The sequence below is a fragment of the Macaca thibetana genome, chromosome 12 (assembly GCF_024542745.1).
Source record: "Macaca thibetana thibetana isolate TM-01 chromosome 12, ASM2454274v1, whole genome shotgun sequence".
Taxonomy (NCBI): Eukaryota; Metazoa; Chordata; class Mammalia; order Primates; family Cercopithecidae; genus Macaca; species Macaca thibetana.
In genome coordinates, this window is record NC_065589.1 from 54,500,331 (window position 1) to 54,519,903 (window position 19,573).

At 36.8% G+C, this 19,573-nt stretch overlaps 1 protein-coding gene across 11 annotated transcripts in view; it reads right to left on the reverse strand.

The window, feature by feature from the left end:
- Positions 1-19,573, reverse strand: part of GULP1 (GULP PTB domain containing engulfment adaptor 1) — a 307,310-nt gene that overhangs the window by 224,125 nt on the left and 63,612 nt on the right. The window contains exon 1 of one of the 11 annotated variants that reach the window (XM_050751833.1): positions 6,729-8,544. The exons of the other annotated variants lie outside the window; for them this stretch is intronic. The gene's annotated coding sequence lies outside the window, so the exon portion shown is untranslated. Of the gene's footprint in view, positions 1-6,728; positions 8,545-19,573 lie in introns of those variants that run through there. 11 annotated transcript variants of the gene reach the window in all.

Below are 19,573 nucleotides of genomic sequence, written 5' to 3' on the forward strand. Positions count from 1 at the left end.
GAATAGTTATTTCTCATTCATTGATTGTTTTGCTTAAAACAAAAATGAGGTAAACAAAAATATAAGGTCAACCAAGAGCAAGTTTCTGTGCTAGGTACCACAGATTGTCCAACCAGTGCACTTGTGACAGGGAGTTTCTCACTATGCTCAAACTGGTCACCTGTGTGCTCTCAAAATGCCTCCCATGCCTATAAATCTCATCTGTGAGTGTTGTCACCCATTCTCCTGCTAGAAGAATAATCCTACCTTGAGACAAGCAAGATAAGCCTTTCCCCCTCTGAAGATACGAGAGTAAGCACCTGAGCTAAGACTAGATCATCTAAGGCTTATGTGGGGATCTGGTACAAAAGGTTCACCTAAACAAAGCAACAGCAGCTTGGGCAACAAAGCAAGACCTTGTCTCTACAAAAAATACAAAACAAATTAACTAGGTGTGTTGGCACACACCTGTAGTCCCAGCTACTTGAGAGGCTAAGAAGGAGGACTGCTTGAGTCTGGGGAGTCAAAACTGCAGTGAGCCATGATGGCACCATTACACTCCAGCCTGGGTGACAGAGGGAGACTTCTGTCTCTTTAAAAAAATGCAACAGTAACAGTGAATTACCTGAACCAAGAACAGGCTCTAGACTCTGAGTGAGATGGGAAGAGAATCAGTCTGTTTGTAGCTAGAGCAGAAAACCAAAGACATAGAGAAATAAGATATTTTACAGATGTTATAAAGCAGTAAAGTTCATGAATAATAAGTAGGAGTGATGAGAAACTGAGACAGAAAAAGGTAGAGAAACATCTACAATAAAGAGAGTACTGGTGGCCACAAGAAAAGTATGACAGAGGGAGCTGTGTCATCCCAATGGCAGAGGATCAACTCTGTCACTAGGGGGCAGAGAAGGAATCTGCTCAGAAAAGCCACACTAGTTACATCCCAATTCTAAATCTCAGTCCATTTTCCTCGGGTTCTCTTAAAGATTGGACATGTGGCTAGGGTTCCTGTCTTGTTCATCTCTAAACTTAACCTTACTGAGGTGAGTGAGTTTTTTTTTTTTTGGTCTTGCAATCAAAAGAATCTATCATCATCACTTCTGTCTGGTCTCCTTAATATCCATCTAAGGAACTTGTCTCAAAATGATGAATGAACAAAAACTTCATTGTACACTACACTGTAAAAATATTTTTTACAGTTGGGCATGGTGGCTCACGCCTGTAATCCCAGCATTTTGGGAGGCCAAGGCAGGTGGATCACCTGAGGTCAGGGGTTTGAGACTAGCCTCACCAATGGTAAAACCCCATCTCTACTAAAAATACAAAAATTAGCTGAGTGTGGTGGCATGCATCTGTAGTTCCAGCTACTAAGGAGGTTGATACAAGAGAATCGCTTCAACCCGGGAGGCAGGTTGGAGTGAGCCAAGATCACACCACTGCACTCCAGCCTGGGCGACAGAGTGAGACTCTGTCTCAAAAAAAAAAGAAACAAAAAAAACCATATATATATATTTTATATATATATATATTTTATATATATATATATACACACACACACTATCTATTAACATACTTTCAAAAAATTATACTAACCCAATGAAAAGAAAAAAAAAGGCCACATAAATTTGTTATGAATCTTAAGTCACTGAAAAAAGTGTAGTTTTCAAAAAAGGAAATATGTTTTTCATTTACAGATAACTGCTCTACAGCTAATTCAAAGCAATAACAACAGATAAAACCTATGCTGTGGTTATCTTTTCTTTCTTCACAAGAACAATAGGGCAAACATAATTTACCTTTGGCTTCTGTATTTTCTTTGTTATACTGAAAACATTTTTTTTAACTAAAGTCTATTTTATTTATTTATTTATTTATTTATTTATTTATTTATTTATTTTAGATGGAGTCTCGCTCTGTTGCCCAGGCTGGAGTGCAGTAGTGTAATCTCGGCTCACTGCAGCCTCTGCCTCCCGGGTTCAAACAATTCTCTTGTCTCAGCCTCCCGAGTAGCTGGGACTACAGGCGCATGCCACCACACCCGGATAATTTTTCCATTTTTAGTAGAGATGGGGTTTCACCATATTGATCAGGCTGGTCTCAAACTCCTGACCTCAGGTGATCCACCCACCTAAGCCTCCCAAAGTGCTGGGATTAAAGGCATGAGCCACCACACACGGCCCTAAAGTCTAAATTAAATGTATTCATAGGTTACATGAATGTCTTAGAAAAAAATACATTCTTTCTCAGTTTTATAGATCCCTCCACACCAAAAAAATCCCCAGACCTTTTTTCTAATTCTTACATATGCATTAGATTTTCTTTACCTTAATCATAAGATATTAGGTACATAATTTTTACCATACTTACAAAATCATACCCTGCAGCTGGGAGAAAGGCAAAAGAAGAAGAAAAAAAAGAGAAAGAGAAGATTGAAAGAGAGAAGAGGAAGGGATAGAAAGCAGAAAGGTTTCTGCTGTAAAGGAGACACAAAAGAAAGAGATGAAAGGGAGAAAAAATGAGGTGGACTAATAGTTACAAGTGTATCCACAGAGCATCGCCACGTCATTATTTTCCAAGCTTCACAATCAGAACCCCCACCCACCCATCCTACAGTCCAAACATTTCAGGAAAGAGAGAAACTAGGCTTTTTCATTCCTCACTCAATGATACTGATCACTCTTCTGACAGGTTGCAGGACAGTGATGATGGCTGGGTCCAGAGTCACAGCCTCCTCCCTCTCAGAAGCTACCCATTCTGTTAAGAGGCCATAGACCACCACTTTCCTAATTGTGCAGCTCTCCTTGGGCTTCAGTGTGTAACTATTTCTATCTTGATATCTGTTTCTGAGTTCCTAGAATCTTAATGTACTTTTGCCACACCCTCCCTCCAGAAACTGAAACTTGACAAATAAATCCCACTGACTGGCATGGCAGACCTAGACTTCAAAAAGAACACCTGTTATAGCCCCAGGTGTCTACATATTAAATACCACCTGATTCTCCATTGCTGTGCCATACCCACAAGCTAAAGCTCCCTATTGCTCCATCGGGGACTGCTGGAGCTAATCTATTTCCTCCAAAGCGCCTGGAGGTAGTCTCGGGTAACCTTGGACATCGTGCTGCTTCTATTTACTCACTGGAATGCAACTGTCTGCCCTGCAGCTGAGACAACATCCCCAGCACCTGGCCTTCTCCCCTAACCATCGTGACCAGTTCACACAGACACAGACAAATACTAAGATATGAGAAAAACTATAAACAGTGGGACATCATTCCAGTAACTGAAATGTATTCATTTAACCAATATTTATTGAATGTCAGGGATAATGTCTGTATGATAGTGATATAACAATGAACAAGACAGATTTTCTGTCCTCAAGGAATTTGTGTTCTATTTATTTGCACATATAAACAAAAATTTAACTACATGTAAATGTAAAAACATCCCTTTGTTACTACAACAAATAAAAACATGTGCACTTCTATCTATTGTCTAACATAGAGGAAAGTATCTGAAATGTTATGTCAAAATATAAGTTAAGGAGCATACGCCACATTTTCTTGAGTGGAAGATGCAAGGATTTAAGAAATTGGGGCTGGGCGAAGTGGCTCATGCCTGTAATCCCAGCACTTTGGGAGGCTGAGGCGGGAGGATCACGAGGTCAGGAGATCGAGACCATCCTGGCTAACACGGTGAAACCCCGTCTATACTAAAAATACAAAAAATTAACTGGGCATGGTGGCAGGCACCTGTAGTCCCAGCTACTCGGGAGGCTGAGGCAGGAGAATGGTGTGAACCTGGGAGGCAGAGCTTGCAAGCGAGCCGAGATCACATCACTGCACTCCAGCCTGGGCAACAGAACGAGACTCTGTCTCAAGACAAAAGAAAGAAAAGAAAGAAAAGAAAAGAAAAGAGAGAAAAGAGAAGAGAGAAGAAAAGAAAAGAAGGAAAGAAGGAAGGAAGGAAGGAAGGAAGGAAGGAAGGAAGGAAGGAAGGAAGGAAGGAAGGAAGGAAGGAGAGAGAGAGAAAGAAAGAAAGAAAGAAAGAAAGAAAGAAAGAAAGAAAGAAAGAAAGAAAGAAAGAAAGAAAGAAAGAAAGAAAGAAAGAATTGGAAGTTGCCCTACAAAGTAAAATACAAAAAGCCCATGTAATTGTAAACAGACAGATATGCAAATGAATCAAAAGGTGAGGGAGAAAGAAAAGAGAGCTAGTTCAGATGCAATAGATGCATACTGGGCAGTTAACACAGAAATATGTGCACTTAATACTCAGATATGTAACATGAAGCTTATTTTTTTCTCTAGAATTGCATATAACGTCATGAACTTCATAAACCTCAATCTGTCTACAGAAAATAATTCTGCCTTTCTGGTATCCTTAGTCCAGTGGCTTCGTCTTGTAAACTGTTTCTTGGTTTTTGTTTTTATGGGGTGTTTGGGGGCTTTGTTTTGTTTTGATTTTCAAATCTCAGTCACTGTTCAGCATAAAATTTCTAATTCAGAGTTTCCTTTCCTCCATTACTAGCCCTTCTTTTGCCCCATACCCTCTTCTCCTATGCTGTCTTTTCTTGGTTGGCCTGCTCTGGCTGCTGGAGGTGTCACAGAAAGTTGGATAACCTGAGCAATGTCCCTCAGTTGAGCAGAAAAGTTGGACAGCTGGTCTTGATCATTTCTTTCCCTGCTGGACATTGTTGTTCCCATCATCATTTTATCCGGCCCTGGCATTGGTATGACACTAACCTACTAATGTTCTGGCCACTTGTTCTCTCTAGGTCTGCCCAGATGGCATCCCTTTAGCTCTTTTCTGCAATACATTCATGGACTTCAAGTGTGCATATACCATATCGCCCACTTCATAGTCTTCTGACATCAGAGATTCCAAAAGCAGTGTTGCTTCCCTTGTCTCACCTCTTCAGGCAATCTCTGTGTGTCCCATAACATACGAAGCAGATTCCTGCAGGGCCAACTAGAGTCCCCTTACTTCTCAGGCCTGGACTATCTTTACCATGCCTTTCTTGACAGCCTACCCTCTCTTAATTCATTCTTTCTAAAGTTCGGTGACCCTCAGACAATGTTGCAGACATTCCTTCCCAGCAGACTTGCAACAAGACCCAAACCAATGTTCAATCAACAATTATCGGCTTCCTTCTAATAAATATTGGTAGCGCTCAAGAATTTTACGCTTCCTCATAACCAACCCGACAACCAGGTATATTTCACAACAAAACAAAGCACAAACAAAATTCTGCCTCATAAGCAAATATTAGCCAGCAGGCACAAAAACAGTCATACATACTGTTCCAGTAAGCTCTATGAAGTCCCTAGTCTATCACTACAAAAGCCCCTTACATGAATGGAGATCTCCAAGATAAATAAAATTGCATCCCCTACAAGATTAACCTTCCCAGTCAATCCAGGAAAAGATCCTAGGACAGATCTTCCATAAAAGAAATGGCAGGGCAGGAGTATAGGACCATGTGTACTGCCATACCAGCACACAGCTGGCAAGGCAGAGGTTTCCAAACCGTATTTCTAGCCAGCTGCATATAATGAACACCACTTGTTTCATCAGGGAAACACTATTTTTAATACTTTTTGTGTTAATTAACCCAGTGGTACAGGTGTAAACAGCAATTTGAAATCTTGCCCCAGGTGCCTCCAGAACTTAGATCACTGATTAAAGTCCTTCAAATATTATCCAACCACTCTAGTGGTGGATGTTAAAATGAAAATGAATTGACCCAAGTATATATATGTGTGTGTGTGCATACATATATATGTGTGTGTGTATGTATCATACATACATATATGACCCAAATACACACACACACACACACACACACACACATCCCATGATCTACACTAGCAGATCAACAAAAATTATGGATGACATTCAGAATGAGATTCTAATCTCCCTTCTTTGGAGAAAACCACAAACCATGGGGTACCAAGATGACTAGCACCTCCCTCCCAGAGAAAGAAAAAAAGAAGGGGAAAAGAGAAAGTGATAATGCTCCATAGTTGCTCTCCTTCAAGATTCTAGTCTGCCTTATAGCTCCCTCTTCATACTTCCCTGGAGACAGAATGTTCCAAATTAGTTGGGCTTTATTATTACACAGATGTGAAGGCTGAGAGCCTACTACCTTGAGCATGGTAGTATTCTGAACATGCTGTTTGCAATTTAAACTCTTCACTTTCCACTATCAATTCTCTCCACAGACCTCCTTTCACCTATAAGTAACCCAGTAACCCTGAGGATCAACAAGTGGTTTCAGTGATCCTCCACACTACAGAAATGCAAACACCCACATGGAAAGCCAAAAGGGATTCCTCAGGGATTTGCAGGCACTTATTTGCAAAAGGGTTGCCTATTGCTTGAGCAAGATGATCAGATAGGAATCCACAAGGATTTATTTAATTATTTACCTACAGCAAATGATTCTCCTGAGAAGCACAGAGGGAGGTCAGCAAGTTCTAAATAAGCTAGATGCTAGATAAAATAGCAATAACACACATTAAGTGCACTGAATGTAAACTGAAGATTTTAATACACCTTTTAAAAAGCTGCAATGTTAGATCTGATAAGTTTAATAGAACATAATCTATAAAATCTGATGTAACACAAGCACATAAAGTCTGATCAGCAGGGACTACTACCACTGGTTAGCTCTTAAAGCTGACACAAATTAGACACATCCATATAAGCCCTTATTTTCATGATTAAAGCTGCTCCTCTTTCAAACTTCTTACCTTGCAAATGTCAGTTCTTCAAGTTGTACAGTATTTCTCCCTTTCACTCAACTCTCTACATCCTGTCATCAAATCTTACCTACAATAGCAAAAACCACAATTACTATTGCTCCGACTTAATATTTTGCTTTCAAAGGAGCATTATAATATATATCTTCTTCTTCATTCCATTAGTGTCAGAGACTAATAACCCTTTGCCTTGAAAATTGGACTAACTCTTCATTCATTCCTACACTGTTTTCCCCAGTCCTTGCTCTGTTCTCTGGCATTGATAGCTCATAACTGCAAATCTTGATTCTGCCATCCACCTACCTACCATCCTTCAATGCTTCTTTGGAATTTTCAAGATAAATTTTACACTCCTCCATAATTAGGTCCCTGCAAACACCTAAACTAAACTCTAGTCAATTATTCCTTGATGCACAGCCATTGCTTTTGATAGTTCCAATCCATTGGACTCTAACGGCTACAAGAATTATTGCATAACATCTACAAATACACACACCAAGTAACCATCTATAGACTAAAAACATTACACACAGAGACATACTGTAATTATTCAAAGGTGTAAAAATGAACCCTCGAAGTTACCAAAGGCAGTTAGATGTTATGACTTTAAATTCTTACAGATACACTTGAAAAACACAGTGTTTTCTAGAAGAAAAAGCAGGCAATGATGTTAATTTAAAAGATAATAAAGATTGAGAAAGTAGTAATTTTTCAAACTTTAATATTTCCAAAACTCCTAGGAAATTAACTATAGGACGTCTTTCCAGTCACTTACCTACTTCATCTACCTTTCTTTACGATTCATATTTTTTCTTTTTTAAAATATTAGAGCATACCTCCTATTAAGCATCTTTTTCCTTTTCCATATTCTGTTCTCCTTCACAGGTTGGAAGTAAGATGTGGTAGATCTCCAAGTGTTTCAGTTGTTACACAATTGGTGGGAAAAGACACTGTGTGCATTCAAAGTATCAAATAATGTTTTACTCTCTTGGCCAGTATGATCCATCAGCCTTCTAAGTCAGATAATAGGTGAAAAAATGGAAAGAATCTACACCCATAATGTCCAGAGGCTTGTTAAAGAAACACAAACATGTAATATCTTGGCATATGGCTAAGAGGACTCTAGTTATTCCTTTGTGAAAAAGCCTGGGGTTACCTGTAAATTTAAATTTAAGACTTTAGAAAAACAAGCAACAGACCTTTAACAGGTTTACCTGTACGTCCTGCAGGCACTAATAAGGGAATAAATTTCACATCTGTTCAGTGTCAGAAAGAATCATAAGTTTTCCACTGTTTTGTTTTGTTTATAAACATGTGCAGGTAAGTAAGGCATCATCAATAATATCACTTGCAGAAATAAAAGTCAGTTATATATGTAGAAAAACATTTCCAAAAATGAGTTCTGAGAAACACTAGTTCTATGAAACGTTTGAGGTGTTTTACACACACACTCAAAAAGACTAAACATATTTTTAAAATGTTACAATGGTATTTCTCATATTTTTAATACATTAATGTTTATTTTGAAGATCCAAATAATTTCTTATTTTGTCTCACAAGGAAACATTTTCACATGGAATATTTCCAGAGTTTTGTTTGTAATGTGCTCAGAAAAATGATGAGATAGACATAGTTTTACCATTAACAATTTTATTTCCAGAAAATGGGTCAATTGCTACAATGAAAATCTTGACTGAAATGCAGAAGTATATGACATGCAAGTAGTCATTAGCACATTAAATCAAGTTCATAAAGATGTCATGAAATAATTTTTTACTTTTTAAAACTGAGCAACAATAAATCTCAGTACTTACAAAAAACATTTTGTCAATAAGGAAATAGAATTAAATTTGGAAAAGCAGGCAATCATGATGGAAACTAGATTTTGTTCAAAATCCCTTTGAATTAAGAAAAAATGTATTGATATAAATGACATATATTTATCAAAAGAAATGTGCTTTCTCTCCATTAGAACAGGATAATTATCACCATATATATCAAAGGCATGGTAAGCATTAAGTTGCTTTCTAAACCAGGTCATTAAAAGATGAATAGATAAGTTTCAACTTTTCCCCCACACATTTTTCTTCTCATACAATTAATCTGCCAAACAGAATTACCTCAATTTGGTTTAGGTGTGAACACCTGACAAATCACAACAAACATCAAATGTGCAATTTCCAAGGATGTCCTCCATATTTTTTCTGTAATGATGTTAAAGTCACAATGATCTTTTTATGCAAATAATATCACATCATTTCCAGGCATAAAAATCATTTCATAGTTTCTGACAACACTTACAGACCTATAGATCTCACATAAGCTGACCCTTGTTTCTCTCTCTCTCTGTCTCTCCCTCTCTCTTCTCTCCAGCCCCCCTGCCTCACCCACTCCATTCACAAAAATCTTCTACAAATCTTCCTGCTGTGCCTCAAACAAGCCACAGTCATTCCTGCCTTAGGACTTCTTTTCTTAGACCTTGGCCCAGCACCTTTACAGGCTCAGAGATTCTAATTTAAATAATTAGAGATCAGAAGCAGGCATCAGCGTTTCTTGAAAATGACTAGATAAAAAGAAGCCTGGGACGGAACAGATGAATAAATGATTGACATAAATAATGACAGCAACTCTCTAACAAATAATTTTACAAAGCAGAATGTATTTTACATGCTGCACCTAACATTTAGCATTTAATACGTCATGGTCAAGCTATCTCTGTCATCTGTGCAATATTTTGCAATGCAGTGACATTTTAGAAAGGCAAAGAGCTTTAAATTGCTAATTTATTGGGGAAAATAATTAAGTTTTCACGTTCATGCCACCATAAAAGAGAAAATATATTTCATGATTATGTTGAACAACACCCTTCAATTGTATGGTAACTAAACTATTTATTATATATTAAAATCAAGACTGTTAGTTGGGCTATTTACTTTTCAATTCTTAAAATCAGATAATAAAATGAAATATAAACTTCACAATAAAATTTCTAAAAGGCAGTTTGTGTTCTATTGCTCTGTATTCACATAAGCATGTCATGCCTTGCTATCTTTCCAAAAACAGCAGCCAAATGGTTTCCACTTAATCTCCTTCTCCAGTGCTGTCTTGACAAACAAGAGTACTTTCAAGGGTACAGGATCAGACATTGTGCACACCATGACCAAACCAAGAACAAAAGCGTCACCATTTACTTAGTCAACATTGATAATTAAATCAATCTTCCTCTTAAGAAATCAGAATAAAGATTTCACAGGTGGAAGCAGCTCTTACTGCCAAAGGGCTTTCTATGATTTGATGCATCCAAGATTTGATGCCAGAAAAAGTGATGAAAAACTTGAAATACTTGTATTAGTTTTCAGCTAGTGGAGGAAATTTCAATTGCTTGAAATTTAGTGTTAGAAGAAAACACTGAGTTGCCTATGGTGTATAATAGAGATTCTTTGAAAGCTACAGTAGGTAGCTATAGACTTTCGGGGTTATGATTGAAAATTTTTATGCTTGAAAATTATTAGCAGTTCAGAAAGAAAATAGAGCCTATTTTGTCCAGAATACATTCGTTTTAGTCATGAGTGGCACTGTTTATAAGATCATAACCAGAGAATCTAAGAATGAAGTAGGTAGAATCATCAAAGTAAACCAGCAAGAAACTAACTACAGGATGTCAATCAAAGAGAACTGGAGATCAAGAGGCAGCAGAGCATCCTGCCAATGGGAAAACAAAATTCTGCAGCATGGAGGAGTTCACCTCACATTGCAAAAAATCAATAAGGCTTGATAAATACAGAACAATCACAAGACAAACACTGAAAACCTCTACATTTAGCTAGTCCCCAGTCTCTTTCCTGGTTTATTTACTCACTGATTCTTTCCTCACTGTGGAATAGCTCTGTCTTTTTGAACAATTCCTAAAGTTAACCAGTGCATAAGCAGCATCTCATCTTGAGTTCAGTTTTCTAAGTCCTACAATATTACTAATGTCACATGAAAAAGCAAAGTCTTTTCCTTCCAAAACCATGATAAGGAAAAACGAGCAATAAGTTATTTGGGGCCTATAATCTCCCTTCTCCTCAGAAAAGCTAATAGTACATCAACATAATTTTTAATACAGTTCATCTTGCTCTTATATTTATAACTAACTATAAAGGCACCTTACATTCAAAACAATAAACTGAGGCAAATTTTCCCATGAGACTAACTTGACCACAATCTAATGAAACACTTTCATTTTGTATGTTGTAGAAGCATGAAGCATATGATAACAGGAAATACATTCAATACCATGCTAGCAGAGAAAAGCTTTCCAAAAGTTTGGTTTAAGTTAGATAGATATTTGAGTTTGTTGGTAGCAGCTTAAGTCAGTTATTTTACTGTCATTTTAAGAACTGTAAAATACAATCACAGTCCCGTTTATTTATTCCTTATAGCATATATCACTCTAGAGCCTAAATAATTATCTGTGACTGCATCGTCTTTGCTCATTACTGCATCTCCAAAAGTTGGTACAATGCATGGCATATAATTCAATAAATACCTTTTGAAAGAGTAAATTAATGTTAAAATAAACATGAAATGAGAACAGAATGGAGGCATATCAGCTTACAGATACTTTGAAACATATATCTAAAGATGTTTTATGTTTATTATCCAAATCCAACTGAAAATAGTAAATTTATCTGTGAAAAAAATATAATTGATAAGACCTCCAATACTTCATTATAACTGCCTTATTATAATTATGTTAGCATTTTTTGAAAATCAAAAGAAAGTTTTGGCTTTTTTCCCAAAATGAAAAGAATCTGTAAACCAAAAGAATACAGTTGAGTCCATTTCAACTACATATTTAAGATGCTGGACTGATTACTTATTTTTTAATGTGTCAATTACTTAATATTTACTCATTAGAAATGGATGTCCAATGTTAATAACGTTAATTAAACTAATGACTATTACAACTGAATGTATGTGTTTTCAACTGAATTGTATGTGAAGCAAGCTTATTTTTATTTAATTTTCTTCATAATAAATACTGTGCAAGAATTAGGCATTCTTAAATTTTATACTGTGTAAATCTTATTCCAACCTCGTTAAGTATGTCTCCTGAAAAATTAGTCCTTTATACTTATCAGAGTTTTTAATTGATGCACAATAATTGTACATATTTATGGGGTGCAGTGTGCTATTTCAATACATATATACTATGTGTAATGATCAAATCAGGGTAATTAGCATATCCATCACCTCAAACGTTTATCAACTCTTAGTGTTGCCAATGTTCAATATCCTCTCTTCTACCTATTTGAAAATACACAATAAATTGTTGTTAGTTTTATTCACCCTAGTGCTAAAACAAACAAACAAAAAACACACACAACAGAACTTTTTCCTTCTATCTAACTGTTAATTTTATATTCATGAACCAACCACTCTCTATCCCATCCCATCTACCCTTTCCAGTCCCTAGTAACCATTAATCTACTCTCTACTTCTATAAAAACAACTTTTTGAACTTCCAAGTATAAGTGAAAACATGCAGTATTTATCTTTCTGTGCCTGGCTTATTTCACTGACAAGGTTTGTTGTTGTTTGTTTGTTGTTGTTGTTGTTGTTGTTGTTTGAAATGGAGTCTCGCTCTGTCACCAGGCTGGAGTGCAGTGGAGCGATCTCGGCTCACTGAAACCTCTGCCTCCCTGGATCAACCAATTCTTGAGCCTCAGCCTCCTGAGTACCTGAGACTACAGGCGTGTGCCGCCACACCCCACTAATTTTTTTTATTTGTTTTAGTAGAGACAGGGTTTTGTCATGTTGGCCAGGCTGGTCTTGAACTCCTGGTCTCAAGTGATCCACTTGCCTCGGCATCCCAAAGTGCTGGAATTACAGGTGTGAGCCACTGTGCTCAGCCAGGATTCATTATTTTTTTATGGCTGCATATTTTATTGTACATATAGACCAACTTTTCTTTATCCACTCATCTGTTTATGCACACTGAGGTTGATTCCATATCTTGGCTATTGTTAATGGACATATCTTGGTTAGCACTGCAATAAACATGGGAGTGCAAATATCTCTTTAATACACTGATCTTCTTTCCTTTAGATATACCCAGTAGTGAGATTGCTGGATCATATGGTAATTCTATTTTTAGTTTTTTTGAGGAACCTCTATACTGTTTTCTACAACAGCTGTACTAATTTATCCTCCCACCAAAAGATTATAAAAGTACTCATTCCTTCACATCGTCACTAGTATTTGTTATTTTTGTCTTTTTAATAATAGTAATTCTAACTGTGGTGAATTATCATCTCATCATAGTTGTGATTTGCACTACCCTGATGACTAGTGATGTCGAGCATTTTCTCATATACTTTGTATGTCTTCTTTTGAGAAATGTCTATTCAGATCATTTGCCCATTTTAAAAAGGGATTATTTGTTTGTAAGCTGTTGAGTTTGTTATATATTCTAGATATTAATCCCTTATTGGATGAATAGTTTGCAAATGTTTTCTCCATTCTGTAGGTTGTCTCTTAACTTTGTTGATGGTTTCCTTTGTTGTACAGAAGCCTTTTCATTTGATATAATCCCATTTGTCTATTTTTGTTTTGGTTGCCTGTGCTTTTGAGGTCATATTTGTAAAATCTTTGCACAGACCAATATCCTAAAGTGTTTCCTCTATGTTTCCTTCCAGTAGTTTTGTATTTTCAGATTTTACATTTATCTTTAGTCCACTTTGAGTTGATCTTTGTACATGGTGAAAGATAGGGGTCCAGTTTTATTTTTCTGCATGTGGATATCCTGTTTTCCCAGCATGATTTCTTGAAGAGACTGTCACTTCCACAATAAGTGTTCTTGGTACCTCTGCTGAAAATCTGTTGGCTGTAAATATATGGATTTACTTATGGGTTCTCCATTCCATTCCATTAGTCTATGTGTCTGTTTTTATGCCAGTACCATGTTGTTTGGGTTACCAGTGCTTCATAGTATATTTTGAAGTCATTAGTCCTTAGTAGTATATTTTGAAGTTTGACACCTCTGGCTTTGTTCTTTTTCCTTAGGATTGTTTTGGCTATTTGGGGTCTTCTGTAGTTTTGTAAGAATTTTAGAATTGTTTTTTCTATTTCTGTGATGAATGTCACTGGTATTTTGAAAATAACTGCATTGAATCTGTAGATCATAGTGAATAGCATGGTCATTTTAACAATATTAATTGTGTTAATCTATAAACATGGAAATCTTTCCATTTGTGCGTGTGTGTGTCCTTCTCAATTTCTCTCATCAATGTTTTGTAGTTTTTCTTGTAGAGATACTTCACCTCCTTGGTTAAATTTATGCCTAGGTATTAATTTGTAGCTGTTGTAAATAGGATTCCTTTCCTAGTTTTCTTCTTCAGCTAGATCTTTGTTGGTGTATAGAAACACTACTGATTTTTCGAGTGCTGATTTAATATGCTGTAACTTTGCTGAATTTGTTGATCAATTCTAAGAATTTTTTGGTGGAGACTTTAAATTTTTCTCCATATAAGAATATGTTATCAACAAACAGAAACAATTTCACTTCCTTCTTTCCAATTTGGATGCCCTTTTTCTCTTTCTCTTGCCTAATTGCTTTAGCTAGGACTTTCAGTACTATGTTGAATAAAAATGATGAAAATGGACATCTTTGTCTTCTTCCAGTACTTATGGTAAAATAATTTTTAGCTTTTCTACATTCAGCATGTCATATATGGTTGTGAGTTTGTCATATATGGCTTTAATATGTTGAGGTATGTTCCTCCTATCCATAATTTGTTGAGAGTTTTTATTATGAAGAGATGTGTTGAATTTTATCAAATGCTTTTTCTGTGTCCATTGAGATAATCAAATGGTTTTTGTTGATATGTATCATGAACATTGATTTGATTATATTGTACCATTCTTGCATCCCAGGTTAATTCCCACTCGATAATCATATATAATCTTTTTTATTTGCTGTTGTATTAAGTCCAAAATACCGGTTTGCTATTATTTTATAAGCCATTTTTGCATCTATGTTCAATATCAGGGATATTGGCCTATAGTTTTCTTTTTTGTTGCATCTTGGTCAGGTTTTGATATCAGGATAATACTGGCTTCATGGAAATAGGAAGAATTTTCTCCTCTTCCATTTTTTCAACAGTTTGAGAAGAACTGGCATTATTTCTACTTTACAAGTTTGGTAGAATTCAGCAGTAAAGCCATCTGGTCCTAGAATTTTCTTTGGTGGGAGACTTTTTATTATGATTTTAATCACATTATTCATTATTGGTCTGTTCAAGTTTTCTATTTCTTTTTAGTTCAGTCTTGATAGATTCTATATTCTCAGGGATTTTCCCATTTCCTCGAGGCTTTCTAAGTTGTTTGCATACTGTTGTTCATAATAGTCTCCAATGATTCTTTGTATTTCTGTGATGTCAGTTGTAATGTGTCCTTTTTTATTTCTGATTTTGTTTATTTTAGTCTTTTCTCCTTTTTTTCCTTAGTCTAGCTAATGGTTTGCTGATTTTATTTATCTTTTAAGAAAATCCACTTTCCATTTCATTGATTTTTTTTTTTCAGTCTCAATTCTGTTAATTTCTGCTGATCTTTACTCCTTCTTTCTAATTTTGGGTTTGGTTTGTTCTTGCTTTTCTAGTTCCTTGAGTTGCATCATTAGGTTGTTTTTTGGAAATCTTTTTACTTTTTGGATGTAGAAGTTTATTGCTATAAACATTCCTCTTAATACTCCTTTTACTATATCCCATAGGTTTTGGTATGTTGTGGTTCTATTTTCATTTGTTTCCAGAAATATTTTAATTCCCTTCTTAATTTCCTCATTAATCTATTGGTCATTCAGTAGCATGTTGTTAAAGTCCATGTATTTGTACAGTTTTGAAAGTTCTTGTTATTGATCTCTAAATTTACTGTGTTATGAACAGAAAAGATACTTGATATCACTTTGATTTTTTGAATTTAGTGGAACTTATGTTTTTAATCTAACATATGGTCTATCCAGGAGAATCTTTCATGTGATGATAAAAAAATATATAAATTCTGCATATGTTGGATAAAATGGTCTGAAAATGTGTATTATATCTTCCTATTTGCATTTTCCCCACAATGGGGAGACTTAGCCATGGAGATCCTTCTTGGTGTCAGGTCTGACATGGCCTACAAGTAGCTACGGTAGTGCTGGGTTCCAGGGTGCAATTACTCAGAGTAGCTGTGAAGCTGAGGTCCTAGGCTCAGGTCCTCATGAAACTACTGTGGCATATGGGTTCTGGGGTGCAGATTCACTCTCTGTGAGAGTGTTGGATGTAGACTGCCCACAGAGGCAGCATCCATGACTCTCAGGCACCCTCGCAGTTCAGACCAAGGGAATTTGGTTGTAGCTGAGACTCTGTCCTAGTCTACCCTGGTTCCCAGGTGCAAACCTTCAGAGCATTTCTGCCCTAGGAATGCTCTGAAAGTTTGGACCTAGGGAGTAGGGTAGGCTACAGTTTGGGAACCAGACCCAGCAGGGCTCAGAGACAACGTAGATCCTGGGGGGATAAGGCACCATGTAGTGGTGACTCTGGACTCCGAGGTGGTAAAAATTGGCAGTGTCCCAGGCTCTATGAAGCCAAGTGTAGTGGCAGCAATGATCCGAGAATGGTATAGTGTAGCTATTGCTTGGGCCCTGGGAAGCAAAGAGCAACACAGCTATGACTCTACTCCCTGGGGAGGAGAATTTCTCAGTAGCTCATGCTCTAGGTGGCTAGTCCAGCTCCAGGGAAGCAGGGTACTAGAGCTGTTTGTCCTGTAGGACAGGGTGTCTCAGTTCAGCCACTGCACTGTTTCTTTGGGACTCAGCGTACCATGTCAGCTCTGCCCTGGGATGCACAGCTGCTCTACTTGGCCAAGTCACCAGTTCCCTGGGAGGTATTATGCAACTAACTTCATTGGTCAGGCCCTCTGTAGGGGTAGGAGGGGTTTGGTGTCTGCTCTGGGTGACCAAAGCACTATTTCTCTGGGATATAGGGCACCTCTTCAGCTTGGGTACTTGAGTACATGACCACTCCAGGAGGCCAAGACACCATTTCCTGTCATGGGGAGGAGGGAAGCCTACCTACTCTGGGCATTCAAGATACTGTTTTTCCAGGGACAAGGATACTGCTTCAGCTCACGCACAGGCAGCGATGACTGCTCTAGGCAGCCAAGGCATCGTTTCTCTGGGATGTAGGGTGCTACCTGAGCTCTGGCACAGTGACTACAATGGGTAGATGGAGTAGCTTTGCCAAAGCACTGTTTCCTTAGAGGCAATGTGTAGCTTCAGCTCAGGCCCCTATGGGCAGCACACAGCAGTGATTTCTAAGGGAAAATGGAGTAGAGTGGCTCCACCAAGACACTGTTTCCAGAGAGTGGCCTTGCAAGTTAACTAACATCTCTGTGTCTCATTTTGTTCACTTGGAAGGTTAAAATAAGATCATCATAACCTGTTGTGAGGATAAATGAGTTAGTACACATAAAGAATTTAGAACAGTGCCTGGCATGTAGTAAGCACTTGGTAAATGTCAGTTTTCGTTTTTTATTTAGTATTTTCTATTACAGATTTTAGTTTTCCTTATCCCTACCAAGTCTTTTCGTAAAATAATTCATATAAAGAACCTCATAAAGCATTTATCAGATAGTAAATACTCAAAGAATGTGTTACTTTGCCATTGTATACCTACTTATTTATTATCTCATGAATTTTCCAGGTTTATAGTTTATCATAAGTTTTTGCATACAAACTTAGCTCATGTTTCTGTCAAAACCTTACCGATCAGCTTCAGTGGGGAAAATGACTTTATTTAATGGTTTAATTTAAAGTAGAAATATATTATAAATATATAAATATGTGAAAGTGCTACATCAATGTCATCTTGTTTTGTCAATTAGCAAACTTCTTCACCTCTACTTTGCATCATTTTCTTGGAAGTTCAATGTACAATGAATCTAGAATTTTGGCATTCATATACTTAACATTTTCCTATTCAGTTCCTCAATAGTGAGGCTAAAGACTGAAAATATGTATTCAAATTGAAATCTTACTGAAACATGCATGCAAATTTAATGTATTACAAGCTGTATGACTGTTATTAGTCAGGGTTCTCCAAGAAACAGAACCGTGTGTGTGTGTATGTGTGTGTGTGTAAGAGAGCAAGAACAAGTGAGTGAGCAAGAGAGAAAAAGAGAGAGGATAATTTTAAGGAATGGGCAAATGGCTTCATGCAATTATAGAACCTAAGAAATCCCAAGATCTACAGTCAGCAATCTGGCGTAGTTTCAGTCTGAGTACAAAGGTCTGAGCATCAGGAAAGCCAATGGAGTAAGTTGTAGTTGAGAATCCTACAGGTACAAGATCCAAGAAGAGCCAGTAAGACATCAGTCCAAGTCTGAAGGCCAAAAAAGACGAGTGTTCCAGCTCATGCAGCCAGGCAGAAGAAATTCCATCTCACTCAACCTTTTTGTTATATTCAAATCTCCAGTTGATTGAATGAGGCCCACCCACAACAGAGAGGGCAATCTGCTTTATTCAGTTCAAATGTCTCATCCTCACACCTTCACAGAAACATCCAGAATAACATTTGACCAAATGTCTAGGCACACCATGACCTAGTCAAGTTGACACATAAAATTAGCCATTACAGGTGATGATGCAAGTTATCGTTCAAATTGGTTCACATATGAAAGTGAAAAGAGAGCTAACTTGACAGGGTTCCAGAACAACTAGCGCAAACTCAGATTTTCTCTGGCAAACAGGGATACATGCCAGAGGGGAAAAAAAATGGGATAGTTAAGAGAAATTTAGCTAGTATAAAAAGCAAGCTGCCTTCTTTATTTAACAAAGCCACAATTTCTTCTCATGGGGCCTGGAATGGAGTAAATATGAAGCAAATATTTACTGAATAAATGAAGAAATTTAACACAAGAAGCATGTACAGGAATTCTCACATTAAATGATTGAAGAAGAACACGATATGACTACATAAGTTACAATTGCTCCTGCAGTATGATTACATTTGGATGCTCAAATTGATGTAACATGGTCTCATAAAGCTAATGAATGCATAAGTTTCATATTATAGATTGGAATACATTCATTTAAATTTTTAATATAAATATTGCTCTTTTTTCCTACTTATCATGAGCATTCTTGGCTATAACCTCTAGAATGCATGCAGCAAGGGTTTACATTACTGTGCTATAAGGTGCACTTCAGTGAAAAATTTAACATTTTTCCTACTTAGGAACATGAGTTGGATCAATGGTATGCGATTTGAAATGTGGGGGAACCTATTAAAGCCTACTACCCTTCATAGTTATTCCTGAAATGCAGCATGGTATAAATACAGGGTTTGAAGTCAGAAGGGTATATTTTAAGTCCTATTTCTGTCACTCATAGCTTTGGTACATTGAACAATTCATAGGACCTCTTTTCATATTTTTTATCTTTCCCTTCCCCTTAATTCTGCCATAATCAATCTTTCATCAAGTCTTATTTTTTGTCCCTCAAAAGTTCTCTCCTCATCTTTTTTTTTCTATTTTCATTAAAATTAAACTTTCTACTTTATATCTGCCTAATCATAAAATACTTCTAATTAGTCTTCTTTTTTTAAAGTCCTACTGAAACTATATTCCATCCTCTGAATTATTTTTCTAAGAGCTAATTTTAAAATTCCAACCATTTTTTAAAAGAATAAGGCCATTTTCTGCCTTTTCCATCATCCTAATACTTACATTAGTCTGAAACATCCTATTACTTTCCCCATTATCCACCAAATTTGTATTCAGTACTATATTTTCCTTGGAGCTATTTCAAGCAT